Genomic DNA, 16,535 nt, shown 5'->3' with positions numbered 1-16,535 from the left:
TTGAGTCTTTCTTGCCTCTTCCCACTATCATAGAACCAAGAGTTAGTTTCCAAATACCATTACCAAAACCGTTATAATAACCATCATCATCAAGAATGCCTGTTGAAATAACATTAAGTCTCATATCCGGAACATGTTTTACATTATGCAAAACTAACTCCATTCCCGTGTCAAATTTCAAACAAACATCTCCAATACCAACGATCTTTGATAACCCGGCATTACCCATCCTAGCAAATCCATAGTCACCTGGAGTGTAAGATGAGAAGTGATCTCTACAAATTGCAACATGACATGTAGCACCACTATCAACAATCCAACTCGTGTCATCATGAGTAAGATTGATCATATCATAATCAATACAAACAAAGAACGCATCTGTGATAGCGTTAACTTCAACCTTATCATCATCACCACCATCTCTTTTCTTTTGTTTATTCTTGTCATATGCCTTTTTCTTCTCATTCTTCAACTTTGGACAATACCACTTTGTGTGCCCCTTTTCATGACAATTATAACACTCAACGTTAGCAAATTTGCCTTTGCGTGAGCTGCTACGATGATTGCCTCTTTTACCCTGACCTCTACTATGACTTCTCCCCCGCGTTTCTGTGACCAAGATATCTAACTGTGAAGAGGAACCTTGTGACTTTCTTCTCATCTCTTCATTCAAAATACTACCCTTAGCCAATTCCATGGTGATAGTACCATTCGGTGCAGAGTTGGACAAAGATGTCCTAAAAGTCTCCCAAGAGTCCGGTAATGTACCAAGTAACCAGAGACCCTGAATCTCATCCTCAAACTTGATACCCATACCTGCAAGCTGATTTATAATACCCTGATATGCATTTAGGTGATGTGTAATAGGAGTCCCATCATGGTACTTCAAAGCCATCATCTGCTTAATTAAGAACAACTTGTTATTCCCAGTCTTTCATTCATATAACTGCTCAAGCTTTTTCCATAAGGCTTTAGCATCAGTCTCCCCAGTAATATGGTTCACTACATTATCATCAACCCACTGCCGAATATACCCACATACTTGTCTATGCAAAATTTTCCATTGAGCATCAGATTTTTCCTCAGGTTTATCCTCAGTAAAAACAGGCAAATAATAATCTTTTACATAAAGAAGATCCTCCATCTTGCCTTTCCAAACATGATAATTTGAACCATTTAAACTAATCATCTTACTTGTATTAGCTTCCATCTTTCACACAAGTCAAATCAAATAACCTAGCTCTAGATACCAATTTGATGGGAAAATGGTCACAACGGGCAAACTACAAAGCGGAAACAAACCCGTTTGACAAGCATTTCCCGACCCGTATGAACCCGTGAGGAAACTAACAAATAAGGTATACCACAATCACCACAAATCAGCCCCAATTCTGTCCCAAATCAGCAAATACGAAATAACAAAGCACACACAATACACACGAGACTTTTTACGTGGAAAACCCCTCAAAATCGAGAGTAAAAACCACGGGACTCGTAAGCCACTTAAATTCCACTATCATCAACAAGGAGAGCAATACAATAATCCTTCTCTAGATCAACTAGAGGTATACAACATCATCATACTCTTGAACAACAATAATCAACAAGTATATGAAGAAATTAAAGACAAAAGATGAATGATTCACCCAACATGAAGAATGCTAAAGTGGTTAGTTCCCCTCTTACAAACAACTTTAAGCTAACAGAAAGAGATTGTCCTACTTCAAAGGAGGATGTTGAGGAGATGGATATAGTTCCATATGCGTCAGCAGTTGGTAGCTTGATGTATGCAATGGTGTGTACTAGGCCAGATATAGCTCATGCGGTAAGTGTTGTTAGTCGGTTTATGTCAAATCCGGGTAAGAAGCATTGGGAAGCGGTTAAATGGATTATGAGATACTTACGAGGTACTTCAAAGTTAGGTATCACATTCGGAAATGGAGAGCCGGTGCTTGTTGGTTATACAGACTCAGATATGGCAGGAAACAAAGATAACATGAAATCCACTTCTGGATATTTGATGACTTTCGCAGGGGGAGCAGTTTCATGGCAATCAAGGTTACAAAAGTGTGTTGCATTGTCTACAACCGAGGCTGAGTATATGGCAGCAACAGAAGCGTGCAAAGAACTATTGTGGATGAAAAGGTTTCTACAAGACCTTGGGTTTAAGCAATCACGATATGTGGTTCTTTGTGATAATGAGAGTGCGATTCATTTGGCTAGAAATTCTATGTATCATAAGCGGACAAAACATATAGATGTGCGGTATCATTGGATTAGAGAACGTCTTGAAGATGGTTCGTTTGAACTTGATAAAGTTCACACCGATGATAATGGTTCCGACATGTTCACAAAGGCTTTAGCAAGTGAGAAGCTCAAGGTATGTTGCTCGATCGCCGGGATGGCGATTCCTTCCTCATAATTGGAAAGGGGGAGATTTGTTGGGTTATTGGTTTCCAATTAATGAGAAAGGCCCAAGCCCAACAAAATAGGCCCAAGATGCTAGTTGACTTAGTCAATCATTCTAGGACATTTTAAACTTCAAGTGTGCAGCTATTTTTGGTCATAAGAGAGATCAGAGAGATCAAGAAAAAGTGTGAGATATTCCATTCCCGGTTTTAAAAACAGCAGGTCATAACAGAGACGATCCCCGGAGATCTAACCGTTGGATCTTCATCAAATTTGGGCTGTGTCTTCCTGACATCAGTGCCAAGGTTTTCAACCGTTGAATTCATCTAAAGAGGCCTGTAGCTCGTGTTCTCGCTGCTGGAACAGAGGGCAGTTTATTGGGTGAATCATTCATCTTTTGTCTTTAATTTCTTCATATACTTGTTGATTATTGTTGTTCAAGAGTATGATGATGTTGTATACCTCTAGTTGATCTAGAGAAGGATTATTGTATTGCTCTCCTTGTTGATGATAGTGGAATTTAAGTGGCTTACGAGTCCCGTGATTTTTACTCTCGATTTTGAGGGGTTTTCCACGTAAAAAGTCTCGTGTGTATTGTGTGTGCTTTGTTATTTCGTATTTGCTGATTTGGGACAGAATTGGGGCTGATTTGTGGTGATTGTGGTATACCTTATTTGTTAGTTTCCTCACGGGTTCATACGGGTCGGGAAATGCTTGTCAAACGGGTTTGTTTCCGCTTTGTAGTTTGCCCGTTGTGACCATTTTCCCATCAGAGTTTACAGCTATGAATAGATGATATTTTGTATTTGTTTGATTAGAAATATACAATGTTCCTTATATACAAAAAGAGAGTGCATGCGCATGCTTGAAGTTCAATTATAACCAAATAAGAAATGAATAGTGGAGAAAGGAATCGTAATTCTTTATCAGAGATGTGCTTTTTCTTTGACAAAAGTCAATACATAGGAGCCATAATGGAAGGACACACCACTTCAGAACTTTACCCGGCCGCCACTTCCAAACTATCAATATGGAGAAATGTATATTAAAGTAAGTGTGAATTTCTAAATTTTATTAACAAAAAATATAATTTTTGTTTAAAATTCGTACTCAAACTAGCTAGACACATAATAGCCAAATATTCCAATTCCACATATTTAAAATTCAAAATACGAAGTAAAAGACAATGGTATTTGGATACGTATATTAAAATTATCAGATTCTAGTAACGGTACGTAAGTATTGAGGTGCAAGTATTGTGTGCTGAAGACCAAGTCATAATGATCCACATGTGTATGTCTTGAGGTGCAAGGTCTATCCAAACTAAGAAAGTAACGAAGAAATTAATAGAGAAAAAAGACACCATGGGCCATCGGTGCACTATATATCGATCATGGAAGAATAAACAAAGATCTCAAAATAGAATTAATAGTCGGTTAAACAATGGACAACAATGTCAAAGGTGACGGGCGGAAAAAAAAAACCACTACTTATAATCTTTTAGGTGGTCTTATCATGGTAGTGGAGCTAGGGTGTTTATCTTAATTTATAGGAAGTGATTTAATATTTGCACTTTCATTTTTTATAAATCCACTATAATTTTTATTTAACTTCTTAAAATACCCCTGTGTCGGTATTGTTAACATAGATTACATTTTGAGAAATTTATGCACAAACAATGTCAGAAACTATATACTCCTCCCTTTCTAGACCACTCAACCGCGGGAATACAAAACTAACTGGCGACCTGGCGTGACATTTAAATCGAAACACATTTCTCGAAGGATTTTACACACATCTTTTTATTTTGTTTCTCCACCTTTTTTACTGAAGTGTGATGTGTTTTACACATCTGCGTAGTCTTGTAGGTTTGCAAAGGTTGTTTCCGGATTTCAGTTCTATTTACCGGAGCAAATACGGTCTTGTTACCGGTGTGTTGAAAATGAAACATACGTCCGAAGATTAAAGAATCGGGCACGTGTTGGTAGTCGGCCCACAATGCCTCTGTTCTATACTAAAATACTATTTCGGATGAATGGGGAATTCAGTCGCTCTTCGTGGTTGGCTTAAAACACATTTCTATGAGAGGTTGATTTTGCAAAAACAAAACTAATTGTGCATATCCCCGATTTACAAAATTTTCGGGTATATCAATGCAAGCAACCCGATTGTTTGCAGGCACTTTAACATCTTTATCCCCTTTAATAGGTTTAGCCCTGTTCATGTTCATTTTTACAGTAGGGATAAGAACATATGGAATATATTTCACCATGTTTACTTAAAATCAAGAACGTTTAAAGAATTAAAAGAAGAAAGTATACAGACACAATACTACACAGAGAGCAATAGCAAAATCAGAGAACTTGAGAATGAATTAAGATGATTAAGTATGCGAAATGATGAAATATGTGTCCCAATCAAGGTTGAAAAAGACGTGAGACGGGGCCGAAACGTTAGCGATCTCAAAACGTCGCAACGGAAAAAACGGGGTCGAAACGGATGTTGACTAACGTTGACTTATATATATATATATATATATATATATATATATATATATATATATATATATATATATATATATATATATATATATATATAAAGTTGACCGTTTTTTTCCGTCTTTGACCGTTTTTTTCCGTCTTTGACCTTTTTTCCGTCTTTTACCGTTTTTTAGCGTTGTTGACCGTTTTTTAAGCGTTGACCGTCTTTTTGCCGTTTCAAGGTCCGTTGCAACGATAGTAAGACAAATCCGTTGCGGCGTCCGTTGCGGCGCCCGTTTCAGCCGTCTTTTACAACACTGGTCCCAATGGTACAAAGAAATTATTTATACGTGTTAATTTTAACCCTAAACCGCCAATTTCGTAGATTGGCCTAAAAAGGTAGCGTTTGAACTGATTTTACCGTTTTACAAAACGTTCTAAAATTAATAATCATAATCATTATAGACACACATAATCTACTATGAGAAATTACAAAATTCTTTTGGCATAGTTCCTACATAAGTAATGTGGACTTGATAGCCAGGAGGAGCATTTTCTGCCGGTGATCCAAAACTTGAGCTTGCTGGCCTCACATCAGGAAACGGTGTGAAGCTATCTTCACTTTTAGTAGTATGAGGCAAGCTTTTGTCGGGTCCGTAGTCCCAGTAACTTTGTGTTCATGTATTAGATGGTTTAGTCGATATTTGTCGAGTATTGACTGACCCAGATACAATCATAGTACTTGCTGGAGGCTTCGTCGTACCCTTACCCGGTGCAACAGGTGTTTGTGGGGTTTTCGACGTGCCTACGGGTGTATGAGATCTTGATCCTGTTGACGAATCTTTAGCAGTTTGCGGCAATTTTGAGCCCTTATTACCTCCAGCCATTGATGATAATCAAAGATTTTTCGTTAAAAACCTAAAAGTAACCGATTAATTAAACAAAAAAATTTATGGAAATAACGTCATATAAAACACATAAACGTAAATTCCAAGTGTATTTGTTCTATAATCGGTCCCACGGATGGCGCCAAATGATCAAGCATATTTTCACGAGATTAGGGTGAACCTACGCTTGAGTGCTATAAATAAGGTTTAAGGACAAACTACATTCAAACCTCCGACGATAGTCGTGGATAACCCACATCGGAGCCAGTATGATTCCGGTAGGGTACTCGATCGTAAGTTCACCAACAACCTAGCATACAAGGTTGAGTGGCCCCAAGACATGAAGGATTCATAGTTCGATGAACTTAACTGAAAGTCTTGAACAATGATGAAGATTGTACGAATGTAATTCGTACGTGAGAGTATGCTATGTGTTACGTAGAATGTAACGTCGTACCTTTTAGGGTTTTAGAGTCATGCATTTTTAGGCTAATGATTAGGGTTTGAATAGGATTCTATCCCCATATAATCGTTATATCCTTTCCTAACTAACATGAGTTATTTAAAGAAACCGAATAAGGTTGGTCTTATCATTTAGCTTAGCGTGCAAGGTAAACAGCTTGACCAAGTCATTAAAGACCGCATCCATTGGTATAGGCGCATAGTGACCGCGGCTATACCCTTAGTTTTATTCATTGCGTACGTGGATGGTGGCATCTAGTATGCAGGTTAGTACTTGGATGCATATTCCGCATAAGCATGAGGATATGCGTATCATTAGCATGTTTAGCAACCTAACAACAGATTCGGAATGGGCATAAAATGTTATTTTCGTGTAGGGTGTGTTGTGTGCCAGGAGGGGCGGTCTTAAATTTGTTAGCCGATATTATTATCATTATTATTATGTTTATGTTTTGTAAGCCCATCTCTATAAGGGCCCAGTTTCTTGTGTTAGCCCATTAAGTTAAGTTGTCATCTATTTATATGTGGTATTGATCATTCATGTGGACACAATCAAATTATCAATAATATTCCAAATTAACATGGTATCAGTCGCTAGGTTTTTCCAATTAAAATCCAAAATATTTACATTTTTTTTGATCCGGCAACGGTGCCCACCTTTGAAGATTATCTGCATCTCATCACAAAAAAAAAAAAAAAAAAATCATCGTGTTCATCTTTCTTTAATCTTTGAAGATTATCTGCATCTCATCACAAAAAAAAAAAAAGCATCATCAACACTAATTATCATTCTCTACCTATTTTATTACGGAGTATTATTATTGCTTATTTATTTTTGGATCTCGTGCATCTTTGTGCACATGTAATCGGTCGGCAAACATATTTGTTATTAGCAAACCTCTACAAATTTCTAACATTCAAGGTTGAAAAAAAAAATCATTCTTCTCACTTTCAATTGGTCAACAACTACGGCTGTTGTTAATTATTTATTTTACAGAAGGATATCATTAGACTTCAAATTTTCTCAATGTTGAACGTCGCTCAAGATTTCCAGTCGCAACAACTCTTGAATATTATTGAGGCCAACCAAAGATTACTAGCCCAATTTGAAACAAGACGTGCCCAGTCACAAGCCCAAGAAAATTATAATACTCCAGGTTACATCAATCATTCAAATGGGTCTACTAATTCTAGGCAACACGATCTTGGAACTGGTGAGTGGAACATGAATACAAGAAACAATTACTGGGCCTCACATTCTCAACCCAATTGGATGTACATTAGTGGGCCAGAATTGAATGCATCTAATATGCCAATATTACAAACCAATTATTGGCCTCCACGTCTGAAGCTGGTAATTCTCTGAATAGGCAAGCTACAACAACTCTACCACATGCGTTAAACACATTGACTGTACAAGATATTGGTAAAGCGGGTTGGAACATGGATACAGGTGCAATTTCCCACCTTACATATAGCATTAATAATCTTAGTACTGTCTTTAATCATTGCATATATCCTTCTGTTGTTGTTGGCGATGGGAATGCTATTCCTGTCACTAACACAGGTCATAGTGTGTTGCCTAACATCCATCGACCTCTTCACCTTAATAATGTACTTGTTACCCCAAATATTGTCAAAAACCTCATATCCGTACGAAAATTTACCCGTGACAATAAAGTTTCTGTTAACTTTGACGAGTTTGATTTTTCTGTGGTTGATTATTTTACTCGTCAATTACTCCTCCGATGTGATAGCACCGGAGATCTCTACCCATTCACAACTCCAGTATCGCAACATATTCAACATGCGCTCCTCACTACCTCCACTACCTGGCATCAACGTCTCGGACATCCTAGCGTTGAATCATTTCGCCGTCTTGTTTCTAATAACTACATAGCTTATAATAAAACGAAGCCTCCCGAGTTCTGCCATGCATGCCAACTTGGAAAACACGTGAGACTTCTGTTCAATAGTTCTAGTTCGCATGTTAATTCTGCATTTGATATTATTCATTCTGATTTATGGACTTCTCCAGTTTTAAGTCTTAGTGGTTTTAAATACTATGTTATCTTCTTGGATCATTATTCGCATTACTTATGGGTGTTTCTGTTACGCAATAAATCTGAAGTATTCAATATATTTGTACAATTTCGCACATTCGTTAAAACCCAATTCAACACTGAAATTAAAGCTTTTCAATGTGATCAAGGGGGGAATTCGATAACACCCATTTTCACCAGCTCTTCCAATCAAATGGCATTCAACTTCATCTATCTTGCACCCAAACTTCCCAACAAAACGGAAAATCTGAAAGAAAGATCCGCACCATAAATAACATAATCCGCACCCTCCTATTTCAAGCAAACCTACCTCCAACTTTCTGGACAGAGGCACTACACATGGCCGCCTACCTTCTAAATCTTCTTCCATCTTCCGCCATTAACTACGATATTCCTCACACATGACTCTACAAAAATCCACCAAACTATTTCACACTACGTGTCTTTGGTTGCCTCTGTTACCCTCATCTAAACACAACCAACAAACTCGCTCCCCGTTCTACTTCATGCATCTTCCTCGGATACCCATCCAATCATCGAGGCTATCGATGCCTTGATCTCTCCACCAACAAAGTCATATTATCACGCCATGTTACCTTCTATGAAAATTCGTTTCCATACGGTTCCTCTCTTCCCTTGCCTGCTCCTACCACCACTACCACTGCCTACGACTTTCTAGATCCACCACCTAACTCGTTCTCTCGTAGCTTCGCCGAAAATAACACCCCCTCATCACTACCTACCTCCAATCACACAACACCACCCTCACCCGAAAATGCCACACCTCCTTCACCACCACTACAACCACCCGAGATCCCAGCAAATACACCAAATCCAATCACTACTAACACTTCCTCCACTCATCCTATGGTCACCCGTCACCGCCTTGGCATCACTAAACCCGTAGACCGTCTGAATCTTCACGTATCCACCACCTCTCCCATTCCTACCTCTTACTCTCACGCGTTTAAGGACCCTAACTGGCAACACGCTATGATCGAAGAGTATAATGCTTTAATTAAAAATAATACTTGGACCCTTGTGCCCCGCCCTTCTGTAGCGACCCGTCCAAATCGTCATTGACGGCGCCGTCTACTTAGGTCCCGTTACGTGGTCATAAGTCTTTAAAACAACGTTTGACCAAAAGATATGTCGCCTTCATTTCAAAATAAAGATTGTTCCCAAAGTTTACAAGAATTGTTCAACCAATAGTTAAGTTACAACGTTATAATACGAATGAAATCTAGGCGACACGGTTTAAAGTAAGGTCAAAAGACGCTCCATGAAATGCACATATACTCGACATCCAATGCAAGTATCAAATAATGAGCGGAAGCATGTATCATGTATCGTTCAAGGACCTGAGAAAAACATAGAAATCTGTCAACGAAAACGTTGGTGAAATCATAGGTTTAAGTAAGTAAGTACAAGTGAACCACAAGATTTGCATCAATGAAATAATAGTAATACATTCCAAAAGTTTGTTTCACGAGCACCCAATTATCAATGCTTAACGTTTCCTTCCATTGAACCCCATCACTTAGTGCTAGAACATACACTGTTTCTCGAAAATATATTTCATTCGTAAACGGTAGCGAACCGTTTGAATGAGGGTTTGTCAAACCCATATGGATCCATACAACATAAGTTCTCGCTTACACCCGGCAAGTGTAACTAATGATAATCGAATTGAGGATTTTGTTCTAAACTCGTATGTAGAATGTTTGTTTTTCCTGTACTTGTGTTCACTTAGTAAAGAAATGTTTATGTTTTCTCATCCCAAATGTAAGTTCAAAAAGAGTAAAAGTGGGACTATGATCTCACCTTGAGTGCAAGAGTAGTAAAGTACTTCAACAAGTAAACGTGTGCAAAGAACAATGCTAGTCTTGACCTAAACAATAAGTTGTATCAATAACGGTAAACACGATAGGTCAAAGATGTTCAATTAGTCCTATGGCTCGTTACGACTCGATTATTTAGCATGTGAAATCAAATTGCCAAGTTTCATGCAAGATACAAGTATACAAATAAGTTAGGAAGGTTGCATAATCATTTGGTTAAGTTTGACAAAAAGTCAAACTTTGGTCGGTCAAAGTCAACGAAAGTCAACACGTTCGGGTCGGGTTCCGAACTATTTTTCTAATCTTAGAAATCATATATGAGCATGTTGGCCAAGTTACATGTTAATCGGAGGTGCGTAGCATGCCAAACATTATTCGAAATTTGACCAATTTGGACAGAATTCTGGCCAGGCCATTGGCGCGCCGCGCGGGGTAGGGGCGCGCCGCGCCACCCTGCTGCTTCAGCTATTTTTCTGCTTTTTAAATGTGCACGAACCAAAACCAATTCTAACACAATTCTTGACCCGCAAACGCTTATAACGCCTATCATACATCGTTGGAAAGGTATTTTGACAAGGAATGCAACTAAACACATATCATCAATCAAGCTTGCACTTATGACAAACAAAAACCGTAATTAAACGTTCATAATCAAAGTTCAAGTTCCAAAAACGCATTTTATGATTCGGGCAACCAATTTACATGAATGATATGCCGTTTCGAAGGTAATCAAGCATACAATCCAACTAAACACTTATCAATAATAATCCATGGCATTCAATGCATCAAAAGTTCATTTCAAGTTCATCAAACCCTAACCCAAATTCACCAAAATCAATAATCAAGTTCATGAAGTTTTTCTAAGGCAACCTACACATCAAATTGAAGCTAGTGATGCTAGTAACACAATTAAAACATCAACTTTTAACATCTAACAACATATGATCATCCAAAATTCAAGAATAACACACCAAAATTCAAGTTCATGCTAGTTACACTAAAACAACGAGATCGAGCATATAAATCATATATTCATGTTAGACTTGAGCCATAGACACTAATTAACACTTTTATAAATTAAAAACCTCAAGAACACAAGAATTAGTGATTTTAGAAAGTTACCCAAAATTGATGAAATCGGTATGGAAACGAAGAGGAGATCACGAGGAGTTCAAATATGTATTTTGTTTGGCAAGAAGATCACTAGCTCGGTTTTGGATGATGAATCCTTGTTCTTGAAGTTGAGAGGAAAAGTTGAAGTATTAAGAAATTGGAAGAGATGAATGAATGGATAGAATGAGAGTTTGACTCTTGACCTAGTCACAAGTTTCAACATTTGGCAAGATTGGTCCCTCAACTTAAATCGGGTGCGGGAATTACCTAACAAGATAATTCAAACGCGTATTAACGAGATGTGTTGTAAACATATAACGGAACTCAAATAGTTAAACGGAAAAGTAAATGGAAAAAGGCGGGATGTTACATTACCTACACCTTAAAAGAAATTTCGTCCCGAAATTTAAGTAGGCGTAGTAGTCGTTGGTTCTTCCTCGAGATCTTGCGTTTCCGAATTCACGAATAGATGAGGATACTTCCTTTGCATTTGATCTTGTCTTTCCCAAGTAAACTCGGGTCCTCTTTTGGCATTCCAACGAACCTTGACAATCGGGATTCGGCTTTGTTTCAATGTCTTGACGGAGGTGTCCACAATTTCAACCGGTTCCTCCACAAAATGAAGTTTGTCATCAATGGTAAGCTCCTCGAGAGGAATGACGATATCGGGTTCGGCAAGACACTTTTTCAAGTTGGATACATGGAAAGTAGGATGAACGGAGCTCAATTGAGGCGGAAGATCCAAACGATAAGCAACGGTTCCAATACGCTCCAAGATTTCGAAAGGACCAATATACCGCGGATTTAGCTTCCCGCGTTTCCCAAAACGGATTACACCCTTCCAAGGTGCGACTTTTAACATTACTCGGTCCCCGACTTGGAATTCAAGATCGTTGCGTCGTTTGTCGGTATAGCTCTTTTGACGACTTCGGGCCGTCCTAAGCCTATCTCGGATTTGAACGATTTTCTCGGTGGTTTCGTGAATGAGTTCGGGTCCGGTGATTTGCACGTCGCCTACCTCGGCCCAACAAAGAGGTGAACGACATTTACGGCCATATAGCGCTTCAAAGGGTGCGGCTTTAATACTCGCGTGATAACTATTGTTGTAAGAGAACTCGGCGAGAGGTAAGTGCTTGTCCCAAGCTTTTCCGAAATCAACCACGCAAGCTCGTAACATGTCCTCTAAGGTTTGAATTGTACGTTCGCTTTGTCCATCGGTTTGAGGATGATATGCGGTGCTCATGTCTAAACGCGTTCCCAACGCTTCTTGCAATGTACGCCAAAATCTAGAAACGAAACGGCCATCTCGGTCGGAGATGATCGATAAAGGTACACCGTGTCGGGCTACGATCTCCTTAATGTAAAGTTGTGCAAGTCTCTCCATTTTGTCCGTTTCTTTCATGGCAAGGAAGTGTGCGGATTTGGTGAGACGGTCAACAATAACCCAAATGGTATCATAACCGCCCGTCGTTTTTGGTAGCTTGGTGATAAAATCCATCGTTATCCTTTCCCACTTCCATTGCGGGATCTCGGGTTGTTGAAGTAGTCCGGACGGTCTTTGGTGTTCGGCTTTGACTTTGGAACATGTCAAACACTTGGAAACATAAGTAGCTACGTCCCTTTTGATGTTCGGCCACCAATATAGCTGTTTAAGGTCGTGGTACATCTTATTGGCACCGGGGTGAATCGAGTATCGTGATTTATGGGCTTCATCTAAAATAAGGCTTCGTAGGTCCCCATAACTAGGCACCCAAATTCTTCCGGCGAAATATCGGAGTCCGGTCTCCCTAATTTCGAATCGAGAGACGAGAATGTTCAAGAGCTCGTGTGAAAGGTTTTCATCCTTGAGAGCCTCATCTTGGGCTACCCGAATTTGGCTATTAAGGTTTGTGTGGATAGTGATGTTTAAGGCTCGGACACGAAGAGGCACCGCTCTTTCTTTTCGACTTAAAGCATCGGCTACTACATTTGCCTTCCCGGGATGGTAACGAAGCTCGCAATCGTAATCGTTTAAGGTTTCAATCCACCTTCGTTGTCTCATGTTTAGTTGCTTTTGATCGAAAATGTGTTGGAGGCTTTTGTGGTCGGTAAAGATAGTACTCTTGGTTCCATAAAGATAGTGTCTCCACATTTTAAGTGCAAAGACAACGGCTCCGAGTTCGAGATCATGTGTCGTATAGTTTCGTTCATGAATTTTGAGTTGTCGAGAAGCATAAGCAATGACTTTCGTTCGTTGCATCAATACACACCCAAAACCATGTTTTGAGGCATCGCAATATACAACAAAGTCATCATTGCCTTCGGGAAGTGACAAGATAGGAGCGGTGGTTAGCTTCGTTTTCAAGATTTGGAATGCGGATTCATGTTCGGTCGCCCAAATGAATTTCTTTCCCTTGTGAGTCAATGCGGTTAGAGGACGTGCAACCAAAGAGAAGTTTTCGATGAATCTACGATAGTACCCGGCGAGACCCAAAAATTGACGAATGTGAGTAGGAGTAGTAGGAGTCTCCCATTTGCTAATGGCTTCGATTTTCGATGGATCGACTTTAATACCTTGGTCACTTACAACATGACCAAGAAATTGAACTTCCTTTAACCAAAATTCACACTTGGAGAATTTGGCATAGAGTTGTTCTTGTCTTAAAAGTTCAAGCACAAGTCGGAGATGTTGTTCGTGCTCTTCTTCATTTTTAGAATAGATCAATATGTCATCGATGAACACAATAACGAATTTATCGAGATACGGTTTGCACACGCGGTTCATAAGATCCATGAATACCGCCGGTGCGTTAGTGAGACCAAATGGCATGACAAGGAATTCATAACTACCATAACGAGTTCGGAAAGCGGTTTTGGAGACATCTTCCCCCTTAACCCTCAATTGATGATAACCCGAGCGGAGATCGATTTTCGAATATACACAAGACCCTTGTAGTTGATCAAAGAGGTCATCGATGCGAGGAAGAGGATATCGGTTCTTAACCGTCAATTTATTTAGTTCGCGATAATCAATGCACATTCGTAGGGATCCGTCTTTCTTTTTAACAAACAAAATCGGAGCGCCCCAAGGTGAATGGCTAGGTTGGATAAAACCACGATCAAGTAGTTCTTGGATTTGACTTTGCAATTCTTGCATTTCAGATGGAGCGAGTCTATATGGTGCACGCGCTACGGGTGCGGCTCCCGGAATAAGATCGATTTGGAATTCAACCGGTCGATGAGGCGGAAGACCCGGCAATTCATCGGGAAATACATCGGAATAGTCACTAACAATTGGCACATCATCGATGTGCTTCTCATCGGACTCGACTTTCTTAACGTGGGCAAGGATCGCAAAACAACCCTTACGAAGTAGTTTTCTAACTTTAAGGCACGAAACGAGGTTGAGTCTGGTGCAACTCTTATCGCCATAAACAATCAAAGGTTCACCATTCTCGATAGGAATTCGGATTGCGTTAAGATCACAAAGAATGTGAGATTTCGTTTTGACTAACCAATTCATACCGATTATTACATCAAAGCTTCCTAGTTCCATGGGTATCAAATCAATTTCAAATTCCTTACCCAAAATGTTTATCGTACACCCCCGGTAATATGTGTCGGCACTTAATAGTTTTCCGTTAGCCACTTCAATGGTATAAGTGGTATCTAATGGAAGAGGTGGAGTGCTAAAAGAATGAGTCAAAGTCTTGGATACAAAGCATTTATCGGCACCTGAATCGAATAAGCAAGAGACATAAGAATTGTTGAGAAGAAACGTACCCGTGACTAGTTCAGTGTCATCCCGGGCTTCCTCGGTGTTTATGTTGAAAGCTCGGCCGCGCGTATTGGGGTTATCTTTCTTCTTTGGGCATGCATTTCTATAATGACCCGTTTGGCCACATTCGTAACAAGTGCCCGTCTTTGGTGCATTGGGCCACTTTCGAGCGACGGGAGTGGCACTTTTACAATCGTTGGCCTTATGACCAACTCCTTGGCACCGGTGGCAAATTATCTTACTACATTCGCCAAAGTGATGTTTGTTGCATTTGTTGCAAAGAGGTAGGTTCCCGGCATAACCTTTCTTGCCGTCGGAGGTGTAAGGCTTCTTAGCAAAGTTGTTGTTGCTTGATTGGGAGGGTTCCCACTTTCTTTTGTTGCCGCCCGATTTATCCTCGGCTTTAGGTGCCGAAACTACGATTTCGTCAACCGTTTCAATTAGTTGGCGAGCCATGTTCATAGCGGCTTGATGAGTAGTGGGTTTGGATGACATCACCCCTTGTTTGATGCTTTTTGGAAGACCGAGCATGTAGAGCTCAATCCTTTGAGATTCGGGGTTAACAAGATTAGGACACATCAAGGATAGTTCGGCGAAGCGTTGATTATAAGCTTTAAGGTCGTTTCCGACCGCTTTCAAAGCTCTTAGTTCTTCCTCAAGCTTTCGGGTTTCTTCGCGCGGAAAATATTCAACAATCATCTTTTCCTTTAGGTCGGCCCAAGAGAGGGCATGAGCTTCATCGGTACCCACCGATTGAACATAGGTGTTCCACCATGTTAGAGCAATTCCGGAGAAAGTGTGAGTGGAGTATTTGACCTTGTCTTGGTCCCGACAACCGCTTATGCTAAAGACGGCTTCCGTTTGCTCAAACCATCGGGTGAGCACGACCGGTCCCCCGGTTCCATCAAAAGTGTGAGGTTTGCACCCCATGAAAGCTTTATAGGAGCATCCCTCGTTTGAGTTTCCGGCTCCATTGTTGTTGTTGTTGTTGTTGTTGTTGTTGTTGTGGTTGTTATTATTATTGTTGTTGGATGAGTGACCGGCCATGGCCGCATCTACGGCGGTAGCTATCATCCGTTCGAGAGCTTGTTCGGGAGTTTCATTGCGGCGTACACGACGAGGAGCCATTGTTCCTTCAAGACACAAGAATATCATTGATTAGTATTCTCAATAATACTAACCGTGATATAGAATAAAGATAAAGAGAAGTTTTTTTTTTTTTTTTTTTTTTTTTTTTTTTTTTTTTTTTTTTTTTTTTTCGACTCGCCTTAAATTCTTTATGTCATAATGTCGGAACGTTCATACGAGTCACCGTAATATAATCCCGGAAATTATATTACCCTAATTCATATGTGCATTCGACATCATTTCATATAGTCAAGGTGGCGTGTCAATCAAATTAAACAACGTGAGATTAAGATGAACTAAGAGTAGATATGAGTAGAAACGTTCGAGTATAAATGCACAAGTAGTCAAGTAATTCCTACTTCAAGTCTATATGCCGGTTGTAGTCTAGACTCACC

The sequence above is a fragment of the Rutidosis leptorrhynchoides genome, chromosome 1 (genome assembly GCF_046630445.1).
Source record: "Rutidosis leptorrhynchoides isolate AG116_Rl617_1_P2 chromosome 1, CSIRO_AGI_Rlap_v1, whole genome shotgun sequence".
NCBI lineage: Eukaryota > Viridiplantae > Streptophyta > Magnoliopsida > Asterales > Asteraceae > Rutidosis > Rutidosis leptorrhynchoides.
This window is presented reverse-complemented; position numbering follows the sequence as displayed.